Raw genomic sequence first — 11,154 nt, 5'->3', positions numbered from 1 at the left:
AAATAAAATAATAAAATATTTTGAGGCAAAAACTGAGACTGGTAGACGTTCGTCTGGTTCACTGTTTAGTATAATATCTAAATAAAATGACAATTGACATCGTATTCCACCAGTATTTATAATAATTATCTTACAAAGTATTAGGTAGATGATCTGTGGATTAACGTCTGTTCATTTGCATTGTTTAGAATTTACGATTTTTTGATAAAATTTAAAGAACTTGTGTCTCTCCTCAGAAGAAAACATGTATTAAACTCCTTGTGGTCAATAGTGGCTTTTGTGCTTTGTGAAGAGAGAAATATAAATTTTACTCTTTTAATTACAACTGTATATGCCGCTTAATTAATGTATCTTAACTCTAGTAAGTTTTAGAAAATTTAAGTATTAGTTTTTGTGACGTTTATATTTTCTTGAATCCTCGTAATGGATCGCTGGCTCAGGACCGGAAGTTTCAAGAAACTGAAAACACAGAGGAAAACCAATTATACGATAACAAGGAAACAGATGGGACTGTAAGCAATTTAGTTGACAAAGATAAATTACGAAAGATACATATACGTGATGACAGCTGTCTCCAGTTCGGATTTACGCGCTTTGAGTCGGGTTAAACAGATTAAAACCAGTTCAGGTTCTCGTATGCAATTTGATGAATTTACTGAGGTCACTGGGTTTTGTGATTTTCTTACATTTTTAAGATACTTAAAAAGGTTTCAGTTGAAAACTGTTGATGATTTCACAGTTGGCGCCCGATCGATTATTGGGGAAATGCGTGGTTTTATATCACACGTTAAAGTAATTGCTCAGAAATGAATTGATATTTATTGTATCATTTGTCATCAAACTTTTATTGTGAAAATACTGAAAACGAAGTTATGCAAAGTGGACAAAGGTGATACATTTTATGAAGTCAATAGCATTGAATTTAAGAATATCTGACATAATAGAAGATTTACGAGGCCTACAAGCGAAAGACTATTTTTTCACATGTGGTAGAAAGTTTTCGTTGATTAAAAAAAACTTTTATTTTCGCTCTGATATAACAAGAATTGTTAACAGAACATTTTGAGGAAATAACTGTCATATTAGTAAACGGGTTTGGAAGATACGTAACTTAAATTTTTCGGCTGGGCTGGAAAAAAGGTCTCAACACATCTGAAGACTCGAAGCTTTAACTGCTGGACGTACGTACTGGAGGGGAAGGTCCTCACGAGACTCGGAGACTGAAATTATTCCTGTGGACATGTTACAATGTGTGTTAACCAATGGTTACCAGTGGCGACTACTTTCAGCACCGTATATGACGTGACGACTATAGGAAAGGCGATAATGTGACGTACTAAGTTACCTTCGCGAATTAACTGCTGCCACCTTACGACAATACACCGCACTGTTTACTTGTTGAGAAGTTCTTCTCACAGATGGCAGTGCAACGCTTACTGATATACTCTGGTAGCTGTTATCGACTGGCGATTATGGGCCGTGTAAGACGGGCACAAACGCCTTTACAACTAAACGGTAAATTATAAAAGCGATAAATAAACATGAACTCACGTTGTTCTAGTTAACTGGTAATAAATAGACTGCATCGTAACCTTTCTGTATGGAGGAAACGCGATGCTTGTCTGAAGGATGGCGCAGTTTTCATTTGACCACTTCTGCTGGTAATGTCAATGTCACTGGCAGGTTCTCAGACTGTATGTCGAATAAAATGTCTCGAAGGCAGTGACTAAGCAGAGAATTAATTACTACAAATTAGTTTGATCCCAGTTTGTTTTCTCATCCTTTCTTCATGTTATTTACATTCGTATATACAAGGAGACCCACGTTTTCACGACTTGTAGTAACACTTCTAGCACGCGTATATATTTAATTCGGGGGTGGAGGGTGGATATTCATCAGTTCTAAAATACTATAAAATTACCCGTTAATAATGATGGAGAAATCTGAGATAGCAGTATGCATCCTGAGTCAGATGCTTCCAGCTCAGACCCCAAACCGTATTCCCAAGATCCATTTTAATATTATTCTTCCATCAAGCCCTAGGTCTTTGGAGTAGCCTCTTTCTTGCAGGATTTCCAATTATAATTCTGCAGGCTACGCATTTGTCATGTCTCCCACGTGTGCTACATACCCCAACCATCTCAGCCCCCCCCTGATTTGATCACCCTAATAATATCTGGTGAAGAGTGCATTAGTGGAGTTTCTATTTATTCAGTTTAACATCCTTTAACTTCAACTCTGTCAGGCCCAAAGCCCTGTTCTCATGCATTCCAATATGTGTTATTCCCGTTTAGAGAGGAGACCAAGTTTCATACGCATACAAACCTACAGGTGACATTAAAAGTTTCTTGTTCTTAACCATCGGGTTTTTAGACAGCAGGCAGGAAGACACATGACCCCCACACTGCATGGTTTTTGAAGAAAAGTTACACATTAAATTGTAAATTAATTTTGAAATGTTATAGAAATATTGCTTGGAGCAAGGTTAATATGTATTACATGGAATTTCAATTACTGGAAGTTTTATCTGTTAATAACATTCCTCAAAAGTTTACATTTCCCAATGAACATTGATTTTAAAAGCCTTTATAGGAACTGCACCCACATCTGTCTTGCCTGGTTTCCAATAATAGGACGGTACTCCGGAATGCATCGCATTCTTTGGACTCAACCTTCACAGGAGAGGAAATTTCACGACAATTTTCGCCTAAATTCTTTTGCATGTATCCCCTGCTTACATGTTGTGATATCGCACGAGATTCTTGTATATTTATGACCAGGTATTCCCTGCTGTCTGTTTCGATACGTGTAGATAACAGTTTAAGCGTTTCTTGCCTAAGGTAGTTGTAGTTTAATAACCGCATTAAAATACACGTTCAGAAAAAATTATTTCTTTTAAATACTTTTTTTTGAATCCCACAAAACAGAAATGCATTTATGTATTTCAATAAATATTAAGAGTAGGCCTCCAAGGAAATGCAAAACAGAGACAGTAACTTGGTTTTCTAGTGTTGATCGTAATATATCATGTTTCATGGTAACGCGAATTACTTTGGACAGGTTAATATGAACTGCAGAGGAAGGAAATTAGTTCCATAATAATAGCAGTGTAGCTTAAATTTCTGGCTTCAATCATGTTTGCTATTCAGTACTCAGATCATCTGCCCTTAGTTTCAGTATGTTCGACGTGACCTGGACTTTACCTGTAAGACGATATTGCCAGCCATAGCGTTTGGATATGTCACTTCGTGTTAGTCTCCATGACATTTAGGAAAATGACCAGCGATATAATTGTCCTGATACCTGGGTTTCCGTCACAGTAATTTGACCGCATACCAAGCGAAATTACACAACACAATGTGCCTGAAGTGAACCAAGTTTTTCCATCGGGTTCTCATGTTGAATTGTCGAAATTACAAAACTGATTTTGATCAAATAATTGTAGATTCATCGCCCATGCTTCCGATAAAAGCAATGTAGATTATGTGACATTTGAGGTTTTATTTAATCAAGATGGAGGTTATACATTTTTTACGTAACTTTGCTAACCACCTATAAAACTGCACTTCTCCGCTACTCAAAATACCACAGTCTAATATAAATTACTTTTCGCAGATCGGTTATAATTATAAAGAAAAAAAAACTTATTGTACTCATTCTGGATTGTAGCGCCGTATAGTCTGTTAGATGTTTACCGACATTTCAGAGGCTCTTCTTGCCTCCATCATCAGGGCGATGATTATATGTATCGCTTTCTTAACGACACTGTAACCAAGACATAACTTAACAGTAAACAAGAGAAATTGTATCCAGTACGTAGCAAGTTATCCGTGTCGTGACATTTATCCTGGTTTTAGAACGCATTTACAATGCTGCAATACTATATCGCATTAAAGTGTGTGGGCGTCTGTGTGTTATAAATGTATGCCGCGCTATATTACTCAGAACCGAAATATTCCCATCGGGGAACCGATGGGGGAACTCAAACCCGTAGGCTCTGCCCTCTCTCCAGCTGTCATTAGTAATTACATTTCCGTCCGAGTGAGTCACAGTCAGCCTGGTAGTTAAATTCCTCGTGCAAGAACGCCGGGATTCACAGCACGTGACCTCATGAGATGTATCTGGGGGATTCCCAGCGCTCTATGTTTGACCATTTAGTTGGTGTCCTACGACGAATTTTGTCCAAGTTTAAAGGTTTCTGGAGATGCTTTTTTTTTATAATGAGGCTTTTAATTATTCTAATGGACTTTATCCATCGTCTCTGTTTTTAAACCACTTTTCGGAAGTTGGTTAAAGTAACGGGTAGGACTGTGGCCTATTCTGTTGAGTGCCTGGCCGAGGTAGATTCAAGACTGAGACTGGGTCGAGCTGGAGGTCCGATAAAATAGGCGTCTGTCCTCCCACCTGCTACCTGAAGACGGAAGTAGGACCAACTTTTGAAACGACGTGGTTTAAAACACGTAGAATATGGATAAAATCCAACAAAAGAAATGTCAATTGCGCCGCCTTGCATTTGGATGTTTCAGGTCTATTCAGTGGTATAAAATATTAAAAGATAATTATTCAGATATTCAAACATGGGTATTGATCAAATTGAGCTTGTAGCATTCTTATAATGTTGATTCCAAATTGACCAGTTGTCAAAATGTGTTGTCTGGAGTGAAATTACCTTAATGAAATTTGAGTTTCAAGTTTTTAATTATTGAAACATTTATTTGGATTTCGACAACCACTGTCACTGGAGACTAAAATAAAAGTTTCTCACAAAAATTGCATGCCAATGCTTCTCAGTCGACTGTTATTTGATTACAATACGTCATTAATACAAGGTAGAACAGTTACACTGGTTATTTCTTGAACTCACCCAAACTTTCTCTTGTTTGTGGCGATAACTGAAGTTCGTCACGTGATACAGCAGTAAGTTGTTAACGCAGTTGGTAATTTGTATGAGGCGTCATTTGGGGAATTCCAGTTTGTAAACACGCAAGCTTATATGTCTCCATGTCATTGGTTGTCTATAGAAGCGGGAATTTTACACACAGAAATCATTTCTGGCATATAACATAGATGCCCTGTTACTTTCCGTTTTATGGTCTGTTTTGAAATGCTCGGTTTCTTTTAATCTAAAGTATCACTGTCTCAGCATTTAGGCTAATTGTGATTTGGTCGATTTCGAGCTCTTTGCACGTTTGCAATACAGCAGTAGTTCCAGTTTTGTTGTTACGTTGGTACGACTGATTGTACAATTCCATTACTTCTTTGTTAAGAAGAACTCACCTGATTGACAGAGTTAATGGACCGTCCTGAATTGGGACTTCGCTCTCCCATACCTAAAGAAACAGGGCATTGTACAGCCTCTGAACTGTTGGAAGGTGTTGTGATTTGATGTGTTACAACACTGATACCTTTTACAACGCATCTTTTAAATATTATTATTATTATTTATTATTAATTGCAAATGGGTTTTTACCCGGTGGCAGTGGCCGGTTCTTTTAGACTATGAAGTTGCTTCAGATAATTGTCGATGAGAGTTCGCTAAAATAAATTTTACACATTTAAAAAATCTGTACATTAACGGGAAGTATGTTCCCCCTCTATTTTGAAGGAGTGGACACAAACCCATAAACCCATTTTTCTGTCTTGAGAAAGGAAGGTATGTTAAAAATTACGCGTAGTTTATATATCGGTTTGATAGTGCAGACTTATAAACTTTCCCTGAAGCATGTCGTTATGAAGGCTTACCCAATCGAAAAATGAAAGAAGCCATTTCTGTAGGAATTATTCAGATAAATATATTTTTCTTTGCATTTGAAAGTTGTTTCTTAAGCGTATATTCGTCCATGCATCTGTGTCCATACTTAACCGTCATCTGGCGGTATTGAAAGTCCCCTTTTCGCATTCAGATTATATAAATAGAATAATTTTCTGAGTTAGGTTAGACGTGAAGGACACTTGAAGAGGAAGGAGATAAGTGTCGTATGAAGTTGATAGTGAACTGCTGGACTCAGGGGTGCACAAATCGTCTAAAACTGAGAAATGCATACGAATAATTAATTATCTTGTTTGATACAAATCACTGTAGTAAGTGTTCGCGAAACATGCTTCGCATTCGATTGATATGAATTTTGATTTTCGAAGATTACAAATTAGATTTTTGTAGATTCTTCTAATTATTCCACGTTCCTTTTTTTTTTTAACAATTTCCCAGCTTGTCGCGAACTCTGTCTCTTTGTAAGATTGTACTAAAATTCGCAATTGTGTGGTTATTATTCTTGCTTCGTATTCACTAGGTCCTGATTTCAAATCTCGACCTGGAGTCTGAAAATGGTGTTTGAAGTTCTTCGTGGTTTTATTCAGTCTTTCATGTATAATACATTCTGGGATAAACCGTTGCAACCTGTAACAGACGCTTCTTTTCTAATCTATAATTTACAACGAATCGACGCTAGGTACATTACTTGCAGACTTTGGAAAGCGTCGTTGAATGACTGAAGTTATCATACCAGCATTGCCACAGTTTTACTATTTAACGGATGACTGTCTTCTGGGATGTGGCGTAGTGTAGTTTGGTAGAAATTTACCGACGTTTCGGAGACGCTTCTATAAATAGATCGAACCGCCTTGGAGGAAGCAAGAACCTCTGAAACGTCTGTAAACGTCTGCAAAACTACGTGGTTGGAAATCCCAGTGGATAGTTATCTTCATACTCTTTGCCGAGAGAACCTGAAATCTCACCTTGATTGTTTGCGTTTCTCTGGTTGGTTTACACTGCACTGTATGAGATAAATCAAATAAATTAGGAGTATAAGGGTTAAATGATGGTGGAACTGAGAAGTCGCTACCGTAATTTGCCTCACTGTGGGGCTAATCCTTTTCGGCGTTTGATGTCTTCAAAGAAATTCTGTCTTCAGATCAGGGTTGGGCAGACCACTACCAGCGGCGGTATTTTGATACGATAACTCTTTAGTTTCTAATTTATCATGTAATGTAGAATACGCATTATAATTGCAAAACTAAGCAAGACAAAAATTAGATTTTGACGGAAATAGAGTTTTAAGTTTTACAGTACATCACCAAGTAATGTATTTATTTATTTACGCAGTGGTTACCGATAATTTGATTTGGATAGGTAAAGTGACGGGCTTTGGTGTTGTCAGTGTTGGACCTGAGGGTTCTGCTACCAGGAAGTTAGTTAGATCAAGTGGGGTCCATTGCATACACCTGTCAGTGTGTGTCGTAACACTCTGAAAGCATAAACCACAGTTCAGGATATCCTACACGAATTAATCTTGCAACAACTAACTGCGGGGAGCAAAGTCCTTGAGAAGCTGATAGTGCACTCAGTTCAGAAATTCCCTTTCTTTTATGGAACTCCAAGTTTTATTACTGCGTTTACAAGACCTCATCTCCGATTGTAACAGCTGTTTCAGCGGTCAGTAAGACGAGTTTCGGCTTCATAGGTTTAACATTGCACTGATTTCAGTAAAACATTTTTTATGTAAACAGAAGATGGTTTTTCTTCTGGGTTGTAGCTTCTTGTAGTCTGGTAGAAGTTTACCAATGTTTCAGAGGTCCTTGTTGCCTGTATAATCAGGGCGATGAACATTACCCTGATGATGAAGGCAGCAGGACTCTGAAACGTTGGTAAACTTCTACCAGACTACACTCCGCTACAACCCAGAATCCAGCCATATTCGGATTAACCGCTTTGAAAACTTTTTTCTTATGTAGTTTTGTATTAAACAAAGGGATATAAACTATGTTCAGACGTTGAGAATAATTCAGAATTGTTATTAAACTGTGTAATTGTTCTCACCACGCTCTCTGGCTCCCACTGAAAGGTAATCAATTGCCCACCATCGCCACTTAATGACGAAGCGGGACGTATCTCACAAAAGTCTGGGTATAAAGTTGCGATAAATATTTTTCTGCCGGGTTGTGTTGATATTAATATATTATTATAAATAAGAGCACAGAAACTTTATTAAGGGGTTGTAACTTTAGTAGATTTTAACTACAAGCAGATAGAATTAATCACGCGTGACTCCTGATGATTCCTGACATGAAGCTACTTATTAACACGTTGAACATATGGTACGTTCAAGTTCTTTGGGGACGGTTGTAACAAATGAAAATCACATTAATTCGGGAATAAATGGCTCTAATTCATTTGAGAATCTTTTGTATTCCCCATTCTTTACAGAGAACTGGAAAGAGGGGTAAACTTCAGTAGCTGTTTTGTGTAGATCCGAAATGTTGTTTCACAGACTTCAGGGAAGATAATGAATTTAAGGGCGGCGTGTACAAGGAAATTTTATCTATTCTTCACAACGTCGTCACTGACAAACCCTGCGGTCACGTGATTAATTCGTGACACCTCATATACAATCGCAGGTACTTCCAAGGTGACGAGGCGAGGGCGAAAGTTTCCTCCTGGCGTCCATTTGCCGATCTGCGCACCGAGTGAAACTCAGATTTCGCTTGTGTATGGCAAGCCACCCACATTTGCCCGCGTCCTTTTCACTGAATACAAAAAGTCGTATGACGTTATTCCCACACTCTCAGTGGTTTATTTTCTTATTACTTTTGAATGTTCTAAAAGTGGCAAGACATTAATTAGTTGGCGGGACGAATTTGCGTCTGAATAGGTCGCTCCTTTTACATGTTGTCATGTGTTTCGGTAAACGAGGCGCCTTCCCGTGGAACGTCAACAGATGTCACCCACAGTGTAGTGGATGCAACTTCCGAATGCCACGTGATCGAACCCCGTTCGCATTTCCTTCCGCACTGACTCCCACATGAATTTGTGCTGACAGCCCAGTCCCCAGCGAGCCTATTGCTTTATTTGCAACTATTTAAATGTGTGCTATTGGAACTTCTTTTGTCAGCATTTACTTACTTTTTTGTAGAACGTTCATAAAATGTAGAATTTGTGTCTTTCCTTCCTTCTGTCTTCATTTTCCGCCTTGATAACTGCTCAGGGGATTGTAATTAAGGAATCATCTGGGTAATATCGTTTTGATTCGGATCGTTCCAACACAACCTTTACTTCACATGAACATCCTGATGATGGAGGCAGCAGGTAATTCTGAAACGTTGGTCTTCTTACTCGCAGCTCGCCCGGAGCCACGCCGTTTTTACCCTCAGTAGTGTATTTATCTCAGACTTCGGAAGGCGTGCACTGTCCGTTCATGATGGTCACACCGCGAACACTCGGTTTGCCCCCAGACGTGAGAGGAAATATCCAGCTGAAGTGCTTGCTACAGTTATATGTCATCCTCGTTTTCACCACGACCAGGAAATCCCAGTCCGCCAGTAGAAGCCTTGTGTATGACTTTCAGTATGGCACAATACGGAGATGGACAGATAAAAATTGCCTTACCTAAGATGTCGTAACGATGCTGTAACGATCAACGTCATTATTTGATAATGTCTTGCAATTGCAGGAACATCATACAGACTATTCGCCATCTCGTCCACACCGCATAGTCTGGTAAAAATTTGCCGACGTTTCGAGTCCTTGACAAATTATGGTTGAATATGATTTTTGACATTTAATTAAATAATTTTGCTCATTAAGGTGTGAATTATGGAGGTTTCTTGCACTCAGTGGGACACAACTGTTCAGATCATGTCTACATTATCGACAGAAACCATCTCTGGTTTAAGGGGTTCATATTAAAGCCAAGAAAGGCTGTAGGAAAGGGCGAGTTCTTCGATTTTAACCTGTTAAAATGTCATTTTATCATTGCTCTGTGCTTGCCTGTCACCGTTCCATCAGGATTACGATTGCCCTGACCAAGATACGGGTCTGCTGGCTTCATCTTTCAGTCCTCACTTGGCTGGTGTCAGAGTAAAAGTACTCAGTATTTGTCTTATATGGGTTTTGTGCCACTCATATAACTCGCTAAGAACTGAGTGTGACGTCAGGCGTACTGTCTATTATGCCGATAGAATGAATCTCATATATCGTTCATTTGACAGTACCTGCTTTAATTATCAATAACGCTGCATTATTTCCACACAGTGTATTTATTTCAAACACTTTTCTGTGTAAACAGCGATTGATTACTTAAACAGCGTTAGCCACTTGATCTTTGTAATGGTGAAGTGTTTTCTTCGCGGTACGGACTGAATATTAAATATTATCGAGACGAGCTTCGGGTTTAAAGGGCGAATGAAAGGTTTGTGATTAAATACTCGAGAACCAGTGAATGGACAACGTAACTTGAAAGAGGTTGAGAAATTTGGGTGAATCTGTATCCATGCGCCGTAGACTAAGAAAGTCCGAATTCTGCGGTCCAGATCACAGAACTGTGGTGCAGATAATTTCGCCTCGCTATTGATCTGGAATTGTGAACGAATTTACGTGACCACAGTGTGCAAGTCGTTTTGGGACTGCGTCGAGAAATTCTTCTTCTTCTTCGTTCAGTGTTTTGATTTAGGATTTGGCAGATATTATAAGAAGTTCCCTCAGGTATCGTCTTGAACGGATGGGACTTGGCTACAGCGTTACGTAGTTCTCTAGTGGGAATTCAGCGGAACTGACGAGCGGAACCCAGTGGCACAACGCCATTTGTAGCGGCTGATGGTAGGAAGGGAAAATAAATACCGGAACATAACAGAGAAACCAAGGAAATAAGAAAAGAATGAAAGACGAAAAGAAAAGAAAAGAAAAGAAAAGAACTGCGTCGTTTGTAGCTTAAAGTTGAATTGATTTCTGACTGCTCTGTGTTAGGTCAGTCTGTAATTGAGATGACCGAAAGTTACGACCGAACCATTCGTGCTTCGTATCCGGGACGTCCCGGTGTCATATATCGGTTCTGAGACGGCCATCCTGACGGTCGTGGCTTCATAGTTTTCCTCAGTCCCTGCAGGCGAATACCAGAGTAGTCCTGAAGACCTCAACTGCTTCCATCGATAACCTTCCCCTTTCTTTGTAACGACTAATCATCTGTCATTGTCTGATTTACTGACAAGGGTGAGTTGTGTCGTTACTACAAAATGAATGACAGGGGCTCGATTCCCGATTTCTTTTAAGCCCTGTGGTCAGATCGGCTCTGGGGGCCCCACAGCCTCCTATGCAATGCGCATTTGTGTTCTCACAGACGTTGAGGGAGAGCCTGAATACAAAACCCCATTTGACGTTATCCT

General features: G+C 39.1%; 1 protein-coding gene and 1 long non-coding RNA gene across 6 annotated transcripts in view; one reads left to right on the top strand and one right to left on the bottom strand.

The window, feature by feature from the left end:
- Positions 1 to 11,154, top strand: part of Nos (Nitric oxide synthase) — a 101,991-nt gene that overhangs the window by 12,853 nt on the left and 77,984 nt on the right. The window lies entirely within an intron of this gene.
- Positions 53 to 9,235, bottom strand: LOC110828060 (uncharacterized). Its single transcript, XR_002542555.2, has 2 exons — positions 8,900 to 9,235; positions 53 to 459 (listed from the first exon to the last, which is right to left on the bottom strand). It is a non-coding gene; the product is annotated as an uncharacterized LOC110828060 (long non-coding RNA).

This window comes from Zootermopsis nevadensis, unplaced genomic scaffold (genome assembly GCF_977971745.1).
Source record: "Zootermopsis nevadensis isolate Lab colony 2312 unplaced genomic scaffold, Znev_1.0 Znev_ptg000015l, whole genome shotgun sequence".
Lineage (NCBI taxonomy): Eukaryota > Metazoa > Arthropoda > Insecta > Blattodea > Termopsidae > Zootermopsis > Zootermopsis nevadensis.
The sequence above is the reverse complement of the archived record's forward strand: the minus strand, read 5'-3'. Positions and strand labels throughout refer to the sequence as shown.